General features: G+C 40.3%; 1 pseudogene; it reads right to left on the bottom strand.

The window, feature by feature from the left end:
• Positions 1-997: 997 nt before the first annotated feature.
• Positions 998-25,653, bottom strand: LOC150036946 (uncharacterized; annotated as a pseudogene).
• Between the last annotated feature and the right edge of the window lie 1,175 nt (positions 25,654-26,828).

The raw sequence follows: 26,828 nt of genomic DNA, 5'->3' as shown, positions 1-26,828 counted from the left end.
CAAAATAATCTCATAGAATATTAAGAACTTCAAACTATAAATAAATAAATGTAGAATTTGTGATTAGAAAAAGTTTATATTCTCCAGAATGATTAGGCGACCGTTGCTCTGATACCACTTGTCACGCTTCGAATGATTTTAATGGCTAAATGTGCGGCACTTGGGTGTTATCGAGCTTCAATGACACTCCAACAAAGCCTTTAGAGGTTCAAAAATGGCTAAGGCCGAAGGGAAAGGGATCGTAAGTAGGTGGGTGTGAAGGAGTTTGAGAATGTTGGTATATTGCTTGATTTAATTGCCTATGTACAAATGAGACACCACTTTGGGCTATTTATACTTGCCTCCACTGACCTAGGCTTCCTTAAGGTCGGCCATGGAGGATTCTAGGCACTCCAAGGAGTCCTAGAAATGTCCCTAGGTTATTCTAGACCCTTTTACATCTTTCCAAGTATATACAAGAACATTCTAGACTTCTCTAGACAATTCTAGACCATTACGGAGTAATCAAGAGTATGTACATGTGTGTTAATGTTGGCTCATTCTAGATATTCCATGAGCCTTCCAGAATCATCTGGTATGTTCTAGCACCTTCTAGATCCTTCTAAAGCCTTCTAGGACTGTGTGGGGCCGTCTAGTTGATGTTGGCATGTTCTGGCACTGTCTAGGCCTTTCCTACACTGTATAGGGCTGTTCAGATGCTTCGAACATGCCTAGAGGCTTCCCGTGGCTTCCAAGTCTATCCAGATGCGTCTAGGTCATGGGCACGCGCACAGTGGCTACCGCGCGCCTTCTTATTCGAAGGGCACGCGTGCAGGGATGTGCGTGCGCTTGTGCTTGGGTGTCTGATGTGCAGATAGATATTACCATGCGTTTTCGAGTAGCTGGGCATGCAGGCCCTTGCACAAGTCGTTTCTGGCGGGCGTGCCTGGCACGACACGCATGCGTATGTGCGCCTAAGGTGATGTGCGCGGGTGTCCTGCCCAAATCTCCTGGGGTGTCACGAGCTTGTCGGGCTCTTCTTGGCGGATGGCAATGAGCTCATTTTCGAAAATTTGAGGACCATTTTGTGGGGCGTGACACTCTCCCCCATTAATACTCACACACATCCTTATTGCATTTCTTCTATACTCTTCCAGTATCTCTTGGAACTGCCATAACAGTTCCTCATGCTCCCAACTAGCTTTATCTTCGGGTAATCCCTGCTATTTGACCAAGTATTCGGTGTAGTTGGGAACCCCTTTTTTCTTTACCTTTCTTTCTGCCATAATTTCTTCAACCTTTCTATCATATTCGGTTACTACAACCGTTGGGGCTCGAGTAGATTTGCTTCGGCTGGGATTTTCTATGTCTTCATGGAAAGGATTTAACATGCTTACATGGAAGACATTGTAGATCTTGAGCTTAGGAGGTAATTCTACAAGATAAGCGACCTTCTCTACGCGAGCGATGACGGGAAATGGTCCTTCATACCTTCTGACCAACCCCTTGTGCACCTTTCATAGGGACTTAAATTGATTTGGCATTAATTTCACCATTACTCTGTCTCCTTCTTGGTATTCATTAGGGCGCCTTTTCTTGTCCGCCCACTTCTTCATGCGCGATGCAGATTTTTCTAAATATACTCGAGTGATGTCTTGTTCTTCTTTCCATTCTTTGACGAACTTGTAAGCTGAAGGGTTTAGTTCTTTATAAGCAGCTATCAAGACACTCGAAGTATTGGGCTGGCAGTTCATTACTATTTCAAATGGACTTTTCCTAGTGGACTCACTCCTTTGAAGATTGTAAGAAAATTGGGCAATGTCAAGAAGATCCACCCAATTTTTCTGATGGGCACTAACATAGTGCCTTAAGTATGTTTTGAGCAGTGCATTAATTGTTTTTGTTTGTCCGTCGCTTTGGGTATGGAAACTTGTTAAGAAGTTTAGGTCTGTCCCCATTAGTTTGAACAATTCTCGCCAAAATTTTCCTGTGAAGCAGAGGTCTCGATCACTGATGATGCTCTTGGGTATTCCCTATAGCTTCACAATGTTCTTGAAGAAAATTCGTGCTGCTTCATCGAATTTCACATCAGCCGAGCAGGGAATGAAGGTGGCGTATTTACTAAACCTATCTACTACCACCTTTATGCTTCCAAAATCCTTCGATCTAGGTAGGGCCATAATAATATCCATGGTGATACTTTCCCATGGTTTCTCAGCAATGGGCAGTGGTTCTAGTAAGCCAGCCGGTTGTTGTTGTTCTATCTTATCCTGTTGACAGACGAGACAAGTTTTCACATATGTCTCTATGTCATCCTTCATTCGCGGCCAATAGTACTTATCTTGGGCAAGGGCGAGCGTTCTTTCTAGTCTCGGGTGTCCAACCCACAATGAATCATGGCACTCTTTGAGGATATTCTTTCACAAATTCCCCCATTTAGGCACAAAGAGCCAGGTTTGTACTCGAGTTTATAGTCGAATTCGGCTAAGAGATCTTGCCACCGAGCTTGCTATGGTGATAGCTTATTTTGTGTCTCAAAATAGTTGGTAGCAATATTATCTGTCATTATCGTAAACTTGCTACCTAGCAGATAATGTCTCCATGTCCTTAGACAATGGACAATAGCCATCATCTCTTTTTCTTGGATAGTGTATCGTCGCTCGGTATCATTCAACTTGTGGCTTTCGTATGCAATTGGGTGCCTGCCTTGCATTAGTACTCCTCCAATAGCATAGTCTGAATCGTCGGTGTGTACTTCAAAGGGCTTAGAGTAATCGGGTAGTATCATAACCAGTTCTTGAGAAATGGTTTCCTTGAGCTCTGTAAGGGCTTTTTGGCATTCCTTCGACCAATCCCACGTTTCATTCTTCTTTAGTAGATTGGTGAGGGGTGCCGCGATAGCAAGATGAAACGTCTATAGTAATTGACAAAGCCTAGGAAGAACCATAATTCAGGAATATTAGAAGAAAGTTTCCAGACCTATATTACGTGTACCTTAGTTGTGTCCATCCGCAGCTTCCCATCTTTGATCCAATGTCTAAGAAATCTGCTTCCGTTTGTGAAAATGAGCATTTCTCCTTCTTGATGTACAGTTCCTTTTCTCGAAGTACTTGAAAGACTTGAGTTAAGTGATGCACATGTTGCTCAAGGGTTTGGCTATAAACTACGATGTCATCCAAGTAACCACTACGAACTTGTCTAAGAATGGATGAAATAGCTCATTCATTAGCGTGCAAAAAGTAGCCGAGTCATTGGTCAGACCGAAGGGCATGACTAGGAATTCCTAAGCTCTATACCGAGTCACACACGTGGTCTTAGCTTCATCTCCTACTTTGATTCTGACTTGGTAATACCCTGACCGAAGATCGATCTTGCTGAAGTATCGGGCTTGACCAAGCTGATCAAAGAGATCGGCTATTAAAAGTATTGGGTACTTATTCTTGACTGTGACCTTATTAAGCACCCGATAATTGATACACAGTCGTAAAGACCCATCTTTCTTCTTTTGGAAGAGTACTAGGGCACTGACAAGGGCTTTTGAGGGTCTGATGTACCCTACATCGAGCAACTCTTTGAATTGTCTTTTTAATTCTTCAAGCTCATATGGTGCCATGCGGTAGAGGGCCATTTTCAGTGGTTTAGCGCCTGGTTCTAACTCGATTTCATGGTCTACCCCTCACCGATGGGGTAGTTTCCTTGGAGCTCATCAAACATTATATCTTGATACTCATCAAGGATCTGTTGTATGCACGTATGGATAGGGGACTGACCTGACTCATCCTCGCTTTCCTCTTCTTCACCGAGGGCCCTTGCTGAGGTCAATACGAAGCTTTGGCCTTTGGTAATCCCACGCTTAAATTGCATAGCTGAGATCATGTTGGTGGACTTCTCTTTACTTTTTAATGGAACTACTCAAAGTTTACGTTCTTCCAGGATCACCAATGATTTTGAAAAAGGAACAAGGAATGCAAGGGCGCTATTGAAAACAGCTAATTCGAAGACTTCCTTGAAGTTGTCCATAGATACAACAGTAAAGTCCATCGTACTTGTCCAATCTTTAAGTTTTATCGTAACGACGTTGGCTATTCATCATATGGGCCTAGCGCCTGAATTGATTGTCTTTATGGTACCCTGTTCCTTTGCGAGGCTAAAGCCGAGCCTCTTAGCTTCCCTTTAAACCATGAAGTTGTGCGTGGCGCCAGTATCCAGCATGGCCATCGCAGCCTTCCCATTTATTAGGGTATCAGCATAGAGAAGGCAACTTTTCTGAGAGCGGCTAACTGTTGGAGTGACCCAATCATGGCTACCGATTCACCCGCATTCTCATTTTCGCTAAATTTACCTACTAGAGCATTCATAGCTTTTCGATGGGGACAGTCCCTTGTTCAGTGAGGCCCATCGCATATGAAACAAGGTTTAGGGGGTTTAGAGAACTGACCTTTATTCTGAGGCTTCTCTGAAGGAAATCATAAATGATTTCCGTGAGCAGCGGAAGCAAAACTATTCCAAATTACAATCATGAATCAACAAATCATTTACAGTCGACTTCAAATAAACGATTATACAAATATTTTCAGAAATTACAACATGAACAATACAGAAGAACAGAGATCAAACTCTATACGAACATCGACAGAAACGTCCCACGCTCCGATATGCAACTCTGATCGAACAATAATAACCACTAGTACTCGATCTACACGATCGCAAGACCGCACAAACACTGCACAAACACTTCGCGCTCATCCTCAACGATCTCCTCCATAACACAAACTAACTCCTCCGCAGCACCACAAACGGCCTCCAGAAAACCCCGACAGTGTCGAGTTGAGTCTGACACCACCAACAAGGCGACCTTGGTATTCTCGGTGTGAGAATCCAAAGGGTGGGCTTTGTTTGGACTTGATATGAGGCAGACGAACAGAGGAAACAACAATTGCATACACGACTGGGAAAGTGGGAGAAGTCGGAGACCTATTGCATAGGTTTATGCCTAATCGTTTAGATAAAGCTATGCGATCATCTAGCAAAGGCTATTCGATCGTTTAACTCTATCGTTTAGCTTGGTCTGTCACGTACAGACACTACACGATCGTTTACCTTCGGCCAACGATCGTCTAGCAAAACTATGTGATTGTTTAGTAAACACTGCACGATCATTTAGCTCGCACCTGCACGATCATTTAGCTCGCCCAACCGTTGTTTAGTAAATCATTATTTACTTGACGACCTACGTGAGTTTCTTTTCGCAGAGAGAAAACTCAAAATTCTTTACAAACTTTTGTTGAACTTCTTTTTCAAAATAGGAAACTAATTTCCTTTTAAACTCATGATTACCATGATCCAATAACCACCCACTACTTTGGCTATTTAAAAGAAAAAGTATTGATTATCTAATAATTAATATTATTATAAACATAAATGATAAACAACTTATCATTCTATATTTATAACCTATAGTTTTAATATTTCATCTCATGAAACATATAAACCATAGTTCTTTTTTTATTCCATGGTACTTAATGTAAATCTCACTTACTTCAATCCTCCACTAGATGTATCTTATACATCAATCCGATTATATCATATATAATCAAAATACCTCTTGTCAATTTGAACATTTCAAATCAACACCAAGAACTGATCCTCAACATGAATCCAAGCTACCAAGAGGACCTCATGGACCTATAGATCCGTAGCTCCAATGGTACATGAATAACTGACTAAACTCTTTAGTCACGGGATCCACCATCTGTTAACTGCCAGACATTCCACTAAAGATCGACAGCTGAACTCTCTTCACTACAGATATATTATGTGTCCATCTTAACCAATCAGCAGTGTGACAACCCTTCACAAATCGCTCGTAAGTATAGTTGGGCCAATAATCGTTATGCCCCTATAGTTACATCTGTCTCCTTAAGTACCACTAATCTCTCTAATGAACATAAATCATAGTCCTACTATGACTAAGTCTTCTCTTCCAAAGAGAAGTTGTGGCCACTGTGTTCAAGCCCCGAAATCAGCCCTTAAGGGAGCAATCTCTCTACTTATCCCTGCTTTGGGAAAGAAGTGAATTCCATCTTGTGGATTGAGTTCTCAGCTCCCAGATCAGACAAGTCCCCAAAAAGGTAGGCATGTTGAGTTGGCAATCTAGCCACTCTCACCCATACTAATAAAAGGACCGCCCTCAAAGGCAAGAGTTTCCAAAACACTCAGGATTGAGGTCGTGTCACCTACGGTTGTTTAGGTGAGATGCAAGTCTTTAGTATCAACGATGTTATATACAAAGTCTAGTCATCTCGTGGTCAAGGTCTTATACAAACTCTTTGTATAAGACACCCCCGCTCCGCGTCTCCATACGAATGGTCAGGATCAACCATCTGTAGTAGTTTATAACACTTGCAAACCTCTACAAAGTGGGCCGTATCCGTAGTGTCACCAGGATCAGGTATCACACCTTAATCCTTATATTACAGACCGGTTTAGGTTTTCACTTAAGGCATGATCCATTTGTATATCACATATACATGCTTAAGTTCACATAAGATAACCAAGGAGCTTTGTGTCTTGGATATGAGTAAGTGCCAGAAATAAATAACACTTATTTTATTCATTGAACAATGTGTATCTCTACAAAACAATGAGACTTCGGGAGAATTAGGACACCAATACCAACAATCTCCCACTTGTTTTAATGACTCAGGAGACTAATGTACAATACAATATAAAAATGTACAAATACAATAAACTAGGGCATACCCCAATATCATCTCTCATTTGCCCTAGACAAGATGCCGCATGTCCCACAGACCTAGACTCTCTAGGTGACCCTCGAACACTTTAGCCGTGAGGGCCTTTATAAAGGGATCATCAACGTTGTGCTCCGATGCGATCTGCTCGACTATCACATCATCGTGACACACAATCTTCTTGATCAAGTGATATTTTCAATCTATGTGCTTACCTCGACGATGACTCCGAGGCTCCTTCGAATTTGGCACAGCCCCGCTGTTATCATATAAAGAGTGATAGGAAAATCCATATTTGGAACAACTTCCAAATCTGTAAGGAACTTCCTCAGCCAAACAGCCTCTTTAGCTGCTTCACAAGCCGCTACATATTCGACTTCCATAGTGGAGTCCGCGATGCATCCTTTGTCACACCCCCCCAGGCCTTAAACCCCTAAGATCGAGCAAGGGGTGTGAAAACTTGGTATCAGAGCAAAGGTATACTTAATACCTGGGACGAGATTGAGTATAAAAATTTAAGTTGATACTAACTGGGTATCAGGGCAAAGGTTTACGAAAAACCTGGAGAAAAAAATTAAGAATAAAAATTGAGTCTAGCCTAGGCATAAATAAAAGGGATCTAGGAAAATAAGGTAAAATATAATTGAGAGGATAAGTTTAGAGCCAAAACGGTCTCAGGAAAAGGCTTACCTAAGGTATGAAAAGCCAAGTAATAAAAGTTAGGATAAGTCAACACTTGGGTATAATAAACTATATGAGGAAAACCTGGTATAAAATTAAAAAAAAGGGGGGGGGGGGGGGGGGTTAAGGAAAAGGAAATAATAGATGGACATAAGGAATTCTAAAAAAAATAATAATAAAATAAAATAAAATGGGAGAAGTGGAAAATGACTAGTAAATAGTAACCTGGAAAATGTCTACTGTAGGAAATGGATCTGAGCAGAAGGAATTGGTGGAGGAATGACTCCAGAACGAAGGATGGGACTCGCAATGCTAATCCAGAGGATAACCCTGAAAACTTTGAAAATAACATAAATAATAGTGTCATCACTGTAAACAATACAAATCTCGTGGTATCCCGATCTGGAATGGGATGTCCACGCCGTGGAAAGAAACATGGGGGAGTATGTGTGAATGGAATTAGATACTACTAAGGTTGTGGCAAGATGGGCCACATCCGTAAAACTTGTTACACTTTCCAAAAGAGATCGCGAGAAGCGAGATACCAATGGAAGCTAACCGGTGGGTCGGGTTCGGGGAGTAGCCATGTACTGCCTGAACTAACAACGGATCAAGAGTGGGCCCGTGTAGGGAAGCAAGATATTCCGTGGAGGATCGTGATACAATTTGAGGAGAAAACCCCCTACAACTTGCAGGAAGAAGAAATCTACCAATTCTGCATTTTCTGCAAGCAGCTGGGGCATGTTTAGGAAAGGTGTATGTGGAGAAATGAAAGAATCCAACAACCTTTGATAACCTAGGATTATCCAGAAATCCATAGACCACTGGAAGAAATTTACTACTATAAATAGTATATAGATCCAACCCCTGTTTATAAATAAAATTATGTGTTAGTAACCTATGTCTGATCTAATGTATGAATAATTGTAGACAAAATGCCGAAAGGTGGGAAACATGGAACGAGACAACCTTCCAGAAATGAAAGTACCGCGAGTCATCAAAGAGAAAAATCCAGGGAAGAGGAACAAGTAGATAAATTTGCCCAAACACTTCAAGCAAGTCTAGAATTTATACGACCTGATCCCGAAAAGAAGTATGGGATAGAGCGATTAAAAGCTCTAGGGGCCACAACCTTTGAAGGAACCAAAGACCCTGCAGATGCAGAAACCTGGATGAACCAGTTAGAAAAATGTTTTCAGGTCATGAGATGTCCTAAAAACCGTAAAGTAAGCCTTGCCACATTCTTACTACAAAAACAGGCAGAAGACTGGTGGAAGCTACTAAAGAATAGAAGAGGAGAAGAGGAGGGGATAAGTTAGGGAGAATTTCGAGAAACATTTTTCGAAAGATTTTATCCCAGATCATACCGAGATATGAAGCAAGAGGAATTCCTACAACTCATGCAAGGGAACATGACTGTAGCGGAGTATGAGTTAAAGTATGCAGAGCTATCTAAGTATGTTGTAAACATAATAACGGATGAAAAGGAACGTTGTCGAAGATTTCAATCAGGATTAAGGCAGGAAATTCGAACTGCGGTTATAGTAACCAATCAATGGGGAGAATTTTCCAAATTAATAGAAGCTGCGATGCGAGTAAAAAGAAGTTTGGCGGCGGAAGAAATAGACTCGAAAAAAGAATCCCTAATGAGTCGGTGGTGAAAGAAAGAACTAAGAAGTTGTATCCCCAAGGTGGAAACCATGAGTGGATGGAAAAGAAGAAGAGTCACCAATGCCAAAACAGACCCGGAACGAGAAAGCCGATTAAGGGAATCACTGGTGAGCATTAATAAAAAACCTAGATGCTCAACTTGAAATAAACATCACCAGGGAAGATGTTGGGAGCAAACCCAAGGACAAACACGTACATGTTATAATTATGACGAACCAGGACATTTTACACGGGAATGTCCCCAACTGAGAAATTTGGAAGCCGAAAATACACGACGAGAAAACAACCAGGGAGTGAAGCCAACAACTACAAGTGTAGGAGAAAGAAAAGAAGAAACTGGGAAGAAGACATTGGGACAACTATATGGAATAAATCAAGAAAGAAACGACAATAGAGCAGTAGTGGGAAAAGGAAAAAAAAAAAGTATTTGGAGAGTAGAATAAAAGTTGTGGTGTAATAAAACTATAAGTTATTAAATAAAACCTTGGTGTGAATTAAGTTTCAAATTTCGAGGATGAAATTTTTTTTAAGGGGGTGATAAATGTAAAACCCTAACCTTAATTCAGAAAGAAGGGGAAAAAATAAAATACTGAAAATATAGGAAAATATAATGAAAAATATAAATTAAATTAAGAGGAAGTTGGGTGGAATTTAGGGGAAGATTTGATAAATTAAGAAATTTATTAATAATTATCCAACAATAGCATAGATAGCTATGAATAAGTGGGCAGAATCAAGGAAGATTAATAAGGGAGTTGGAAGCTAGCGAATTCGGGGGACAAAGGAAATTAGATAACTTTTTGTTTAGAAACTGTTCATTGGAAGGCTTGGGAGGTTGAAATTAATAATTTGAAGGTGGGAAGAATTTAGATACCTTTTGTACGGAGACTGTTCATTGGGAGATTTGGAGGTGAAAATTAATTATCAGTGTACGGGGTAAGATAGAAATTAAAAAGAAAAGTGGAATCCACGTGTCGCAAGCAGTGAGGGTAACCCACTAGCGAGATTGGAGGAAGTTGGAGAGAATGGAGAGAGCGAGATTTGAGCAAGAGAATGGGAGAGAGCGAGACTGGCTGAGCGAGAGAATGGGAGAGAGCGACACTGCCGAGATCCAAGCTAGCGAGAAGGCTGGTGAGAGCGAGATCCTTAGCGAGAAACATGGAGAGAGCAACACTACCGAGAGCCAAATGAGTGAGAAGGCTGGAGAAAGCGAGATTCTTAGCGAGAAACATGGAGAGAGCGACATTGCCAAGAGCCAAATGAGCGAGAACGTTGGAGAGAGCGAGAGCGGAGAGAGCGAGATTTGGACAGAATGCTGTGTTTTAAAGAATGTAATGCGATCTTTGATATTTTTGATAATTAAGTAAAAAAAATTAAGCAATTTAGGTGGCAAAAGAAGATTTTATGCAGAAACTTAGGGATTAAAATGTACGGCCAAGATTACATGCCATAGGAGTAATTTTGGTTAGCAAACTTAAAATTAGACAACTTAAAAGCACAGTTAACCACAGTAATTTAAAAGAGGCCACTTGTAGGATGTGTTGTCACATAGAGAAGAGTTGAAAACGACTATAAATAGAAGGCTTTGGCTGAAGAATTAAACTCATTCTCAAACAAATTCCATTAGTAATAGTCGTGTGGAGAGAGTGAGGTAGTTCTGTGAGTTTAAAAGAGAGAAGCTCGAGAGAGGTGCTGCCCAAATTTCCATCTAAGAGGGAAAGCTTATTGTGAGTGTTACATTGCTTTTAGTAACTCAGTAGATGTTATGCATATTATGTTGCATGAGAAAATACCATCCCTACTAGCATGATAATTTTTCTAGGTTAGTATGCGTGGTAAATGTTATGTCACTCTAGAGCATCATTTGTTAGCATGATAGTTGGGTCAAGTCAGTATATTTGGTGAATAGTACGTGCTTTGTTAGTCAGAAAGTACAGTGAGTAGCTTGATGTACTGTGGGTGTTATACTTCTTTGTTAGCACTGTGTCTTTGATTAATCATTACGTAATGTGAATATTATAGTTGTATAACCTGAACATCACAGTCTTGAGGTGTTAGAATTTGCTATCCTATGAATTATAGGGTTTGCCTTCATCTCTCGCAAGCATTACAGTAGAATCCATTGTGAATATTTACTTTAAGTTAAAAGAGAAGTGCATCGTAAATACTGTGAAGCCATGATATTGTTTGTGTGTAACTATGGAAACTACGATTATGCCCCGGGATGTGGTTAGCATGCTTAACAAAAGGTGCTTGGCGGGAAAATTGGTCGGCTTCGGTCGACGGGAAATAATAGTCGATGACGACCGGCGGGAAATATGGTCAAGTACCTAAGCATGACTAGCGGGATAAATAAAATGGTCGATGTGCACATTGGTGGGAATTAGGGTCATAGGAAGGTTTCCATAGGTGATTGTATTGTTTGATGATAGAATATGATTGCTATGTGTTGATGTTGGAATACAAATTAGTAGCTGCGTGATTATGCCATTGATTACACTTAAGTTCAGTGTGAGTGCCAACATGTGATTGGTTTCCCAAAATCATGATTTTCATCTTAAAAGAACCACTCACTGGGCTTAGTAGCTCATACTCTTCAAAATTGTTATCCTAAACCCCCCCCCCCCCCGGGTAGCGGAGCGGAGCATTCAACAAAGAGTCCACCACCCACCACCATCAACTAAAAGCTCGGTAAACTCTCGGGGCATGGCTCAGATCATGTGTTAAAAGTATTGAAAAGAGAATTAAATTACATATATAGATAAATAGGTGGAGTATTGTAACCTTTTAATTGGTTGTATAGATTAATAGGTGGGATAATGAAAACCTATTGATTACATGTATAGATAAATAGGTAAATGTTGTAAACCCATTGTAATTATAATAAATAGCAAAAACAATAGTTAGTACAAATATTGTCTTAGAAGGGTTATAATCACTCTCACGCTCCCTTCCCGGTCTTAGGGGTTTAAGGCCTGGGAGGGGGTGTGACATCCTTGCTTGATGCTTCGCCAAACTACAACCCCTCCATTCAGAGTAAACACTGACCCCGATGTCGATTTATGAGAATCTTGATCAGTTTGAAAGTCAGAGTCCGTGTATCATATAAGGATCAGATCCTTATCTCCATACACAAGTATGTAGTCCCTCGTTCTCCGAATATACTTAAGGATCGTCTTGATCGCCATCCAGTGATAAAATCCTGGATTGGACTAATACCGACTGACAATCCCTACTGCATAGCAAATGTCGGGTCTGGTACACAACATAGCATACATCAAGCTTCCTACAGCAAAAGCATAGGGAATCTGTTTCATCTTTTCAACCTCTTGAGGTGTCTTAGGACATTGATCCTTAGACAGAATGATTCCATGCTTGAAAGGTAACAAATCCCTCTTGGAATCCTGCATCTTGTACCTTATCAACATTTGATCAATGTACGATGTCTGAGATAGGGCTAACTGTTTGTTCTTGCAATCCCGAATGATCTGGATCCCTAGAACATACTGTGCCTCACCCAAATCTTTCATTTGGAACTGGGCAGCTAGCCAACTCTTAATGTCAGTCAGATATCCTACATCATTCCCAATTAGTAGAATATCCTCCACATACAGTACCAGGAAAGCTACTGACCTGTTGATGATCTTCTTGTAGACACAAGGCTCATCAACGTTCTGGTCAAAGCCAAACGACTTGACAGCAGTGTCAAATCTGATGTTTCAAGATCGAGATGCTTGTTCCAGTCCATAAATGGATCTATTGAGCTTGCAAACTCTTTGCTCTTGATCTGGAACTACGAACCCCTCTGGTTGAGTTATATAGATGGTCTCCTCAAGATTACTATTTAGAAAGGCAGTATTGACGTCCATTTGCCATATTTTATAATCATAAAATGTGGTTATGGACAGGAGAATTTGGATAGACTTAAGCATGACAACAGGTGAGAAAGTTTCCTCATAGTCAACTCCCTCAACTTAGGTATAACCCTTTACCACGAGCCTAGCCTTAAAGGCTTGCACCTTTCCATCTACACCTCTCTTTCGCTTATAGATCTACATACACCCAATAGGTCTTACCTCATCAGGTGGATCAACAAGCTCCCAGACGTTGTTGAAGTACATAGACTCCATTTCCTGGTTCATGGCCTTAACCCATTCATCTTTGTCAACATCTTCCATTGCTTTCTTAAAAGACAACGGATCCTCGACCCCATCATTCGTAATGACGTTTTGGGATTCAGTCAAACCCATGTAGCGATCCGTTGGGTTCATAACCCTCCTACTACGTCGAGGCAGTCTCAACTCTTGAGCTGGTTGATTAGACGTTCCGACCTCAACAACTCTTGTTGATCCGTCGGCTTGTTCAATAACTCTTGTTGAACCATCAGCAGTCTCAGTCTCACTTGAGATCTCACGTAAAACGAGCTTACTTCGTGGCTTATGATCCCTCATGTGATCTTCTTCCAAGAAGATAGCATTAATGGAAACAAACACTTTGTTCTCACTTGGATCATAGAAGTATCCTCCTCTCGTTTCCTTGGGGTAGCCCACAAAGAGGCAAACCTTCGAACGCGGTTCCAACTTTTTTGTGTTAGTCACTAGCACATGTGCCGGACAGCCTAAATCCTGAAGTGGCGTAAACTACCTTTATGGCCTCTCCATAACTCAAAAGGTGTTTCAGAAACACTTTTCGAGGGAACGTTGTTCAGGATATAACATGCAGTCTGCACTGCATAACCCCAAAACGAGTTTGGAAGATGAGCATAACTCATCATAGATCGAGCCATGTCCAACAAGGTCCTGTTTCTTCTTTCTGTTATACACCATTCTACTGAGGTGTACCAGGGGCCGAGAGTTGGGATGCAATCCGATGTTCTATCATATAGTTCTAGAATTGGAGGTCCATATACTCTCCACCACGATCAGATTGTAGTGTTTTTATCTTCTTACCTAACAAGTTTTCAACTTCAGCCTTATACTCCTTGAACTTGTCAAGAGCTTCAGACTTACGTTGCATTAGGAAGAGATACCCAAACCTTGAATAATCATCTATGAAAGAGATGAAATATTCATAACCATCTCAAGCTCTAACATTCATCGGACCACAGAGGTCTGAATGTACAAGCTCTAAGGCTTCCTTGGCTCTGTAACCTTTTCCAGTAAAAGGTCGTTTGGTCATCTTGCCTTCGAGGCATGATTCACCTAGAGGTTGTAAGATTAGGGGGAAGAAATGTTATGATGTGTTTGTTATGTATCGCTTATACACACTACTGATGATGAAAATGATTCAAGTTCATGTTGCCATAAACTTGATGACATAAATTTAATCTCTTTATTTACTCTACGCATGGCTGGTGAATGAAACGAATGATGTGCTAAATGTGCTCAAGTGCTTTGCGATAAAGAGAATTTTATGCGATACTTCATTCTAATTATATGCGTTGATAATGATATGCTTGTAGTATGCGATGAAGTAGTGCGTATCACAAGTTTCTTTGCGCTGAAACCAAGTATAATTCCAACACAAGTTTCTCAGAATGATTCGAGGTCGAACACGGGGATTGTTTTTGTTAATATGATACTAATGTGATACATGCGACCGGTTTTAACAATGAATAAAAAATGTTGGTGTATACAAAAATATAAATTGCGGTGAAAGTAAAAATGCGTTGATAAAGTAAAGTCCTAAACTATTATGATATATGATACAAGATACATGATACATGATACTGAGGTCGAGAACTGACTGTGAAATTGTACAAAGAATTGATGTATGCGATGGCAAGTCTTATGCATGAAGTAGAAAGAGAAAAAGTAAAGAGTAAACACATCGCAAGTTTGTCAATCATGTTAAGGACGCAACTAAGGTTCCGCTTTCCCTTGGCGTACACCTCTCAGTGATCGGCCGCATTCCCATATCTCTATGGTGAAACAGGGATGAACGTGATGAACGCAAGATTGTTTCCATCTTTGGAAATACTTCTCGCTTTAGTTAATGCATTCTTCCAACCTTCTCTCGATAGGCGGAATAACATTTTCATTTCTGCTCTCACAGGTGAAGGTGCCATCGAGCATGCTTTAGCTAAACTTAATTATTTCCTTAATATAAATTAACTTACTCGCTTAATTCTTACTATTTATCCGGAGATTAAGAACATATCATGGAGAAAATGGATTATGCATGTATGGAAGGAGATAGAGAGATGATAATGGTGACGAAGATAACATTTAATTCTAAAATTAAGCGTTTGATACATGTTGTGAATGAGAGATTACAGAAGATTAATACAAAGATGAAATAGAGGATAGAAACAAATACGGAATGAGTGTCAACGTCTTGACACAGATCCCGATCGAAGATTGTGCTTGCCGGCGTGTAGATGTGGTGGAGAGGAAATCTTCCCTCTCAGGTTCGCGTTGCCGGTAGAATTGACCTTCGCATAGAGCTTCAACTATGGGAATTGGAAGAATTATCTGCTCGGAGACTCACCTCTCAGCCTTGTCTTGTGGTTCTCCCGGATTTACTCTGGACAGTCGCTTCAGACCAACCTCTCTCTCAGAATCAATATATGCACATCTCTATGTATACATGTATATCTTTCAGTGAATTTGAAGAAGCTATTTATAGGTGAGACCTTGGCTCTTTGAATTTGTGGTCCCCACTGTATAGTTATGGTAGTTTCTAAAATGGCAGAATGGAAAATTCCTTCTGTTACACAATCAATTCGTTAGAAATGCACAACTAAAAGCTGCACACTTGTCAGAATCCTTCGCAAATGCATTGCTCTTCACATCTTTGATCAATCGCCGCATGCGGTGTTGTTTTTTATTACCGCATGCGGTTGAAATTGCGTTGATCGCTAAAGCTCTTGATCGATTGTCGCATGCACTGTCATTGTGTTGATCATCTTTTCGTTCTTGATTGATGGGCGCAATGCGATGTATATGCATTATTTATCTTGTCTTCGAGCCACGAATGTATGCGGTGACTTATTTTCTGCAAAATTGAAACTGAAATATTCTATCTCGCCATCGCAATGGGTTAGTGGGTGTATTTACGATATTTCATAATTTTCGTATTTCTTAGCCAATTTGTATACTATCGATGCATTTCCTTCTTTTAGTCATAATATCTAAATATACATAGTATAAATAACTTGTATTTCTACAAGTTATCGAGGTCCGTCCCAAATGGCCAATCCGAAGGGAAAAAATCCGATTGGGGCAAAACCTAAAGCGACCCTATCCATTTCTGGAGTTCACCTTGATATTGACCAATTTCACAAAACCCATCCGAAGGGGGCCGCATCGAAGGCGACACGAGGGCGTACAGAATGATCTCATGGTGTGAACCAATGATAGAGACCATAGGATGTGTTGGCACACACCCTTCACCCAATTACTATAAATACTCTCTCTATTTACCTTCATATTGACTCATGCAAACACCATCCGAAAGGGGATGCATCCTAGGGCATCTCGAGGCCAAGCATGAATCTCATAGTGTGAACATACAGGGAGAAACGTGAGTGGAATCATAGACATATCTGATACGCCTCCTCCTCCCACTGAGTATTTTATAACCTAGGGTTTAGTTTACTTAGAAAAAATACGGCTAAGGATTTTAACTAAGTGATTTTAGGTTTTCCCAAGAGTAACTTTTACCTTGGATAGTTGAACAACTTTTGATCATCATCCATTAAATTCTTTAACGGAGTCTTTGACCAAAATGTCGCATGCTTGTTGAAAATCTATCTAATCCACCTTTCCAGGTAGGTTCCCAGGTAGGGGTGTTACGTTTCTGTCAACTTAAGAACCCCAGCCTAGCTAGAACCCACCTTAGACAAAAGGGCCCTTATAGATAAGTTTACAACAAATTTAATCTTTTATTCCAATCAATTTAATCTTATTAAACCTATTTTAAAAGATTAATCTAGGTTACTAAACTCTTTAGAATCATTTGAACTTAGGTCTATCTCAAACCAATTTTAAAACCCTTTTAAAAATTTGATTTCACCCTAAGTCTGCATGCAACTCTGAATTATTGATTTTAGGTCTAATTTTCTTTATAACACTTATAAACGGAAACAACCACAACAAGAAGCTAACACATGCAAGGTAATCATAACGCTTCTAAACGGCCTAAGTGTCATGCCCAATGCATTGTCCATTCATTGCTACTTCTTTTATATAACAGTTATACAAAACAGCAATGAAACAAGCAAAACATGCTTCCATTCACCCTTAAAGTATTAACAATTATAATAAAAGGATGATACATGATAATGCTCACTGCATGCAAAATATAACTCTTATATTTCATGATGCATGCGCATGCTTTCAAGTAATTTCTTCATGCAAGATTATAACATTTATAATACATGATGCATGAATAATTGCATGACCTAAGGTGGGTTTTTAACTATATGACAAACATTTTGACATATAAGAACCATACATCACATGTATAAGCAATAAAAAATGATGAACTAGGTAAAATTACCATAAAACACAAAAAGAAAGCTAACTTTTACAAAGATAAGGAGTCTCTGGTTCAAACAGGTGAACCGGGTCTTGAATCGCTCGGCAAAGCATCGCTTCTCCAACCATCCATCGTGTACTAAGCACCCCCCGATCGTCTACACGATAAAACAAGCTCTTTGCTCTGTCGCTTACTAGCGCTCCCAGAGTTAAACGATCGTTTAACTTTTACTATACGATCGTCTAGAAAAATCCAAACGATCGTTAAGCTTTTATTACACGATCGTGTACCTTTACCAAGCGATGAAGCCTGAAGTACACAATCGCTTAGCGTGCTCCACACGACGCCCACCTTCCGCGATCGTCTAAGCGACTACAATGCCACGAAGCACCATCGCCTAAGCGATCGCTTAGCTAGCATCTCCGTATCGCATTCACGCGATCGCATAGGTAGTAACTAAGCAATGAAGCTTGCTAACTACACGATCGTCTAGCACGCGCCTTCTACTAAACAACGAGCATCGCATGCTCCCACTACAATCGCCTACGCGATCGCGCAACCAACGCTACGCGATATGGTAAATGATTTACCACATCGCTTAGCATTAGCTAAATGATCGATTAGAAAATACTATATGATCATCTAAAAGAAAAAAAAATATCTAAACGATCGCTTAGTTAAATCCTAATGATCGTTTACCTGAGGCTATACGATCCGACCAACACTTGATCTTCTTCTTCGTTGAGAACTGCATCGCCATGCGCCGAAGCTTCATCACGAACGACTCGACGAACTCGAACTTTTCGAATTACAAACTCAAAAATTTAATTTTGCCCAAAAACATAGGGGCCCTTACAATTAACACTTTGTAATACTGAAAACTTTAACAAAAAGACAATTTAAAACCCGAAACGTTCATCAAATTCATCCATAAATGTAGAAAACGGTTAATTATAAATGCAGAAACCCACTGCGACTGTAAAAAGCATTCAATTCAAATATGTAATTTGGAATATCAGAGAACCTGGCTTTGATACCAATTAAAGGAAATCGGAAACGAGAATTCCGTGAGCAGCGGAAGCAAGACTATTCCAAATTACAATCATGAATCAACAAATCATTTACAGTCGACTTCAAACAAACAGTTATACAATTATACAGAAAAATTACAGCATGAATAATACAGAAGAACAGAGATCAAACTCTATACGAACATCGGTAAAAGCGTCTCCACACTCCGTTGCACACTCTGATCGAACAACAGCGACCACGAACACTCGATCTACACGACCGCAACACCGTACGAACACTTTGCGTTCGTCCTCAACGATCTCCTCGGTCATGATCTCCTCCACAACACGAACGATCTCCACAGCACCACGAACGGCCTCCAGAAAACCTCGACGGTGTGGAGTTGAGTCTGACACCATTAACAAGACGACCTTGGAATTCTCGGTGTGAGAATCTATAAGGTGGGCTCTGTTCGGACTTAGTATGAGGTAGATGAACGGAGGAAAGAAGATCACGTACACGACTGGGCAAGTGGGAGATGGCTTAGACCTATCGTATAGGTCGATGCCCAATCATTTAGATAAAGCTATGCGATCGTCTAGTAAAAGCTATGCGATCGTTTAGCTCGGCCTGTCACGTACAGACTCTACACGATCGTGTACCTTGGGCCAGCGATCGTTTAGTAAACATTGCACGATTGTTTAGCTCGCACCTGCACGATTGTTTAGCTCGTCCAGCTGTCGTTTAGTAAATCTGTATTTACTTGACAACTTACGTGAGTTTCTTTTTGTTGGAGAGAAAAATCAAAATCCTTTTCAAAACTTTTGCAAAAACTTTCTTTTTAAAATAGGAAACCACTTTTCTTTTAAACTCACTGTTACCATGATCCAATAACCACCCACTACTTTGGTTATTTAAAAGAAAAAGTATTAATGATCTAATAATTAATATTATTATAAACATAAATGATAACCAACTTATTATACTATATTTATAACCTATAGTTTTAATATTTCATCTCATGAAACATATAAACCATAGTTCTTTTTCTATTCCATGGTACTTAATGTAAATCTCATTTACATCAATCCTCCACTAGATGTATCTTATACATCAATCAGATTATATCATATATAATCAAAATACCTCTTGTCAATTTGAACATTTCAAATCAACACCAAGAACTGATCCTCAACATGAATCCAAGCTACCAAGGGGACCTCATAGACCTGTAGATCCAAAGCTCCAACGGTACGTGAATAATTGACTAAACTCTTTAGTTACAGGATCCACCATCCGTTAACTGCCAGACACTCCACTAGAGACTGACAGCTGAACTCTCCTCACTATAGATATATTATGTGTCCATCTTAACTAATCAGCAGTACGACAACCCTTCACAGATCGCTCGTAAGGACAGCTGGGCCAATAACCGTTATGCCTCTATAGTTACATCTGTCTCCTTAAGTACCACTGATCCCTCTAATGAACATAATGAAGGAAATCGAAAACGAGATTTTCGTGAGCAGCGTAAGCAAGACTATTCCAAATTACAATCATGAATCAACAATACATTTATAGTCAACTTCAAAACAAACGGTTATGCAAATATACAGTGGAATTACAGCTTGAACAAATACCAAATGTACAGAGGAAAACTCTATACATATATGCAGAAGCATCTCCACGCTCCGATGAACACTCTGATTGAACAACAGCAACCACGAACGCCCGATCTACATGATCGCAACACCGCACGAACACTTCGCACTCATTCTCAATGATCTCCTCGGTCACGATCTCCTCCGCAACACGAACGAACGCCGCACTCATCCTCAACGATACAAACGGCCTCAACAGCACCACGAATGGCCTCCAAAAAACCTCGACGGTGTCGAGTTGAGTCTGACACCACCAACAATGCGACCTTGGTATTCTCGGTGTGAGAATCCAAGGGGTGGGCTCTGTTTGGACTTGGTGTGATTCAGACGAGCAGAGGAAACAACGATCGCGTACACGACTGGGCAAGTGGGAGATGTTGAAGACCTATCGTATAGGTCAATGCCCAATCATTTAGATAAAACTATGCAATCGTCTAGTAAAAACTATGCGATCGTTTAGCTCGGTCTGTCGCATACAGACTCTACACGATCATGTACCTTGGGCTAGCGATCGTCTAGCAAAGCTATACGATCATTTAGTAAACACTGCACGATCGTTTAGCTTGCCCAGCCGTCGTTTAGTAAATCTGTATTTACTTGACGACTTCCGTGAATTTCTTTTCGCCGGAGAGAAAACTCAAAATTCTTTTTCAAACTTTTGTAAAATGCTTCTTATTCAAAATAGGAAATCACTTTCCTTTTAAACTCACGGTTACCATGATCCAATAACCACCCACTACTTTGGTTATTTAAAAGAAAAAGTATTAATTATCTAATAATTAATATTATTATAAACATAAATGATAACCAACTTATCATACTATATTTATAACCTATAGTTTTAATATTTCATCTTATGAAACATATAAACCATAGTTCTTTTTCTATTCCATGGTAGTTAATGTAAATCTCATTTACATCAATCCTCCACTAGATGTATCTCATACATCAAGCAAATTATATCATATATAATAAAAATACCTCTTGTCAATTTGAACATTTCAAATCAATACCAAGAACAGATCCTCAACAGAATCCAAGCTACCAAGGGGACCTCATGGACCTGTAGATCCGAAGCTCTAATGGTACATGAATAACTGACTAAACTCTTTAGTCACGAGATCCACCATCCGTTAACTGTCAGGCACTCTACTAAAGACCGATAGTTGAACTCTCCTCACTACAGATGTATTAAACTCTTTAACGGAGTCTTTGACCAAATTGTCGTATGCTTGTTGAAAATCTATCTAATTCACCTTTCCAGGTAGGTTCCCATGTAGTGTGTTATGTTTCCGTCAACATAAGAACCCCAACCTAGCCAGAACCTGCCATAGACAAAAGGTCCCTTATAGATAGGTTTACAACAAATTTAATCTTTTATTCCAATCAATTTAATCCTATTAAACCGATTTTAAAAGATTAATCTAGGTTACTAAACTCTTTAGAACCATTTAAACTTAGGTCTACCTCAATCCAATTGTAAAACACTTTTACAAAATTTGAGTTCACCCTAAGTCCGCATGCAACTCTGAATTATTGATTTTAAGTCTAGTTTCCTTTATAAAACTTATAAATGGAAACAACCACAATGCTAAGCTAACACATGTAAGCCATTCATAATGATTATAAACAGCCTAAGTGTCATGCTCAATGCATTGTCCATTCATTGCTACTTCTTTTATATAACACTTATACAAAATCGCAATGAAACAAGCAAAACATGCTTCCATTCACCCTTAGACTATAACATTTATAATAAAAGGATAATGCATGATAATGCTTAATGCATGCAAAATATAACTCTTATATTTCATGATGCATGCACATGCTTTCAAGTAATTTCTTCATGCAATATTATAACAATTTTATAATACATGATGCATGAATAATTGCACAACCTAAGGTGGGTTTTTAACTATATGACAAACACTTTGGCATATAAGCACCATACATCACATGTATAAGCAATAAAAGATGATGAACTGGGTGAAATTTCCTTAGAAACACAAAAGATAAGCTAACTATTACAAAGACAAGGAGTCACTGGTTCAAATAGGCAAACCGAGTCTTGAACTGCTCGGCAAAGCATCGCTTCTTCAACCATCCATCGTATTAAGCACCCTGCGTTCGTCTACACAATAAAACAAACTCTTTGCTCTATCGCTTACCAGCACTCCCAGAGTTAAACAATCGTTTATCATTACTATACGATCGTCTAGAAAAATCCAAATGATCGTTGAGCTTTTACTACATGATTGTGTACCTTTACTAAGCAATGAAGCCTGAAGTACACGATCGCTTAGCATGCTTCGTACGACGCCCGCCTTCCGTGATTGTCTAAGCGACTACGATGCCGCGAAGCACCATCGCCTAAGCGATCGCTTAGCCAGCACCTCCGTATCACATCCATGCGATTGCATAGGTAGTAACTAAGCGATAAAGCTTGCTAACTACATGATCGTCTAACGCGCGTGCCTTCTACTAAACGACGAGCATCGCATGCTTCCACTACGATCGTCTACCTCCAGCGCCTATGCGATCGCACAACTAACGCCACGCGTTATGGTAAACGATTTACCCCATCGCTTAGCATTAGCCAAATTACAATCATGAATCAACAATATATTTACAATCGACTTCAAAACAAATGGTTATGCAAATATACAGAGAAATTACACCATGAACAAATACCAAATGTACAGAGGGAAACTCTACACACATATGCAGAATCGTCTCCACGCTCCGATGCACACTCTGATCGAACAACAGCAACCACGAGCGCCCGATCTACACAACCACAACACCGCACGAACACTTCGCACTCGTCCTCAACAATCTCCTCGGTCACGATCTCCTCCGCAACATAAACAAACACCGCGCTCGTCCTCAGCGACACGAACGGCCTCTAGAAAACCTCGACGATGTCGAGTTGAGTCTAACTTCACCAACAAGGCAACCTTAGTATTCTCAGTGTGAGCAACTAGGGGGTAGGCTCTGTTCGAACTTGGTGTGATTTAGACGAGCGGAGAAAACAACGATCGAGTACACAACTGGGCAAGTGGGAGATGTGAAGACCTATCGTATAGGTCAATGCCCAATCGTTTAGATAAAACTATGCGATCGTCTAGCAAAAGCTATGCGATCGTTTAGCTCTATCATTTAGCTCGGTCTATCGCGTACAGATTCTACACAATCGTGTACCTTGGGCCAACAATCGTCTAGCAAAGCTATGCGATCGTTTAGTAAACACTGCACAATCGTTTAGCTTGCCCAGCCGTCGTTTAGTAAATCTGTATTTACTTGACGACTTCCATGAGTTTCTTTTTGCTGGAGAGAAAACTCAAAATTCTTTTTTAAACTTTTGTAAAAAAACTTCTTATTCAAAATAGGAAACCACTTTCCTTTTAAACTCACGGTTACCATGATCCAATAACCACCCACTACTTTGGTTATTTAAAAGAAAAAGTATTAATTATCTAATAATAATTAATATAAACATAAATGATAACCAACTTATCACACTATATTTATAACCTATAGTTTTAATATTTCATCTCATGAAACAAATAAACCATAGTTCTTTTTCTATTCCATGGTACTTAATGTAAATCTCATTTACAGCAATTCTCCACTAGTTGTATCTCATACATCGCTCGTAAGTACAGCTGGGCCAATAACCGTTATGCCTCTGTAGTTACATCTGCCTTCTTAAGTACCATTGATCCCTCTAATGAACATAAATCATAGTCCTACTATAACTGAGTCTTCTCTTCCAAAAAGAAGTTGTGGCCACTATGTTCAAGCCCTAGAATCAGCCCTTAAGGGAGCAATCTCTCTACTTATCCCTGCTTCGGGAAAGAAGTGAATTCCATATTGTGAATTGAGTTCCTAGGTCCCAGATCAGACAAGACCCCAAAAAGGTAGGCATGTTGAGTTGGCAATCTGGCCACTCTCACCTATACTAATCAAAGGACCGCCCTCAAAGGCAGGAGTTCCTAAAACACTCAGGATTGAGGTCTGTCACCTATGGTCATTAAGGTGAGATGCAAGTCTCTAGTATCAATGGCTTTATATATAGAGTCTAGTCATCTCGTGGTCCAAGTCTTATACAAAGTCTCAGTATAGGACACCTCCGGTCCACGTCTCCACACGAATGGTCAGGAACAACCATTTGTAGTAGTTTTCAACACTTGCAAACCTCTACAAAGTGGGCTGTATTCGTAGTGGCACCAGGATCAGGTATCCCACCTTAATCCTTATACTACAAACCGATTTAGGTTATCACTTAAGGCATGATCCACTTGTATATCACATATACATGCTTAAGTTCACATAAGATAACCAAGGAGCTTTGTGTATTGGATATGAGTAAATTCCAGAATTAAATAACACTTATTTTATTCATTGAAAATGTGTATCTTTACAAAACAATGAGACTCCGGGAGAATTAGGACACCAATCCCAACATTCTCATGCTTTTCAAAGGATGTCTTTGAGTTCTTCCCATCCTTCTTATGTTGATCCTTCTTCTGATGAGGCCTATCTCCCCCACTTTTACTCGGACCAGGCTTTTTCCCCTTGTTTTGAGACGAGTATTCGACGAGCGTTTCAGTGGCAGGGATTGTATGATCTAACGTCTGGACATTGCGCCTATCCAATTCTACCCGTGCCTAGTCTTTTAAGCCATCCTTAAAGTGAAAGAGAGCATCCTTCTCAGATAGATCTTCAATTTTGAGCATGAGAGTGGTGAATTCTTTGACATAGTCAAGAATACTCCCAGTTTGCCTCAATCTCCTCAGTTTTCCTTGTACCTCCATATCGACGTTGTGAGGGACAAAGTGCTTCCGTAGTTCTGTCTTAATCTGCTCCCATGTATTAATGCTACATAATCCCCGTTCATGTTTGGCATGCTTCCGCCGCCACCATAGTTGGGCAGAATTATGAAAGAAGGTAGGAGCATTACTTATTCGGGCACTATCGTCTGACACTCCTAGAGCTTCAAAATATTGCTCAAGACCGAATAAGAAATTTTCAACCATTGTGGCATTGCATGTGCCATTGAAGGTATCCAGTTTGGGTACCTTGAGCATAGTCGCACTAGGTGTAGCGGGGTTATAATTAGTGGATGTTAGGCCACTAGTGGTTCGAGAGATTCTACATTCATTTCGAATTTTATCCATTTGAGAGTAAAGTTCTTGAACTTTACCTTCAAGTGCTTTGCATAAGTCGGCTACCTCGATAGTGAGAGTACTAATCTCCTTCCTGAACGCATGGTCAAGTTCCTCAATCATATCGCGGGCCGCTGAAGTTACCTCGGCATTCTCCTGCACAAGGGCAACATAATCGTCGCTCAACCTACCAACTGTCAACTGAACATCTTCCAAGCCTTGCTCAAGGGCGGTAATGCAGGTGTCCATGTGTTCCCACACGGCCAGTCCTTTAGATTTCAAGCACTTGGTTGGGGAATGATTTTTCTTTCGTCTTCAAGTGACTGGTCCCTCAATGACCTATTCAGAAGGGGATACATGTCCCTCCCCTGTTGCCATATGCGCAGCAATGTTGTCAAGGGGTACCTAGGTTCGAGATCGTTTCTCTGATACCACCTGTCACGCTCCGATTGATTTCAGTGGCTAAGCGTGCGGCACTGGGGTGTTATCGAGCTTTAATGAAACTCAAAGTAAGTCTTTAGAGGTTCAAAAATGGCTAAGGCACGAAGAGGAAGGGATCGTAACTAGGTAGGCGTGAAGGAGTTTGAGAATGTTGCAATATTGCTTGATTGAATTGCCTATGTACAAATGAGATGCCCCTTTGGGCTATTTATACTTTCCCTCACCAACCTAGGCTCCCTTAAGGTTGGCCATGGAGGTTTTTAGGCACTCCAAGGAGTCCTAGAAATGTCCCTAGGTTATTCTAGACCCTTTTACATCTTTCCAAGTATATACAAGAACATTCTAGACTCCTCTAGACAATACTAGACCATTACGGAGTAATCTAGAATATGTACAAGTGTATTGATGTTGGGTCGTTCTAGATATTCCATGAGCCTTCCAGAATCATCCGGTATGTTCCGACACCTTCTAGATCCTTCTAGAGTCTTCTGAGACTGTGTGGGGCCGTCTAGCCGATGTTCGCATGTTCTGGCACTGTCTAGGGCTTTCCCGCACTGTATGGGGTTGTCCAGATGCTTTCGAACATGCCTATGTTGGGGTTGATGCCCTAAATTCTCGTGTCCTGTAGTTTGTAAACAGTATATACGAACACTTGTGTTGTTAATATATGATATTCACTTCACATCTTGTATTTTGCTCGGTTAATTGTTTTATTTGCTTTACCACAAACCAATAAACATAAAATCCCTGGTTATCTGTATGTGACTCAAGCATGTATGTGGTGACATACAAGTGGATCATTTCTTGAGTGATAACCAAAATGGTCTGTAGTAAATGGATAAAGGAGGGAAACCTTATCCTGGTAACACTACAGATGCGACCCGCTTTGTGGAATGGTCATAAGTGTTGTGACTTGTCACAGATGGTCTGATCTTGATCATTCATTTTGGGGACATACGAGCAGGGGCGTCCTATATAAAGAG

This window comes from Benincasa hispida, chromosome 3, assembly GCF_027475165.1.
Source record: "Benincasa hispida cultivar pf3 chromosome 3, pf3_genome.v1.1, whole genome shotgun sequence".
Lineage (NCBI taxonomy): Eukaryota > Viridiplantae > Streptophyta > Magnoliopsida > Cucurbitales > Cucurbitaceae > Benincasa > Benincasa hispida.
This window is presented reverse-complemented; position numbering and strand designations above follow the sequence as displayed.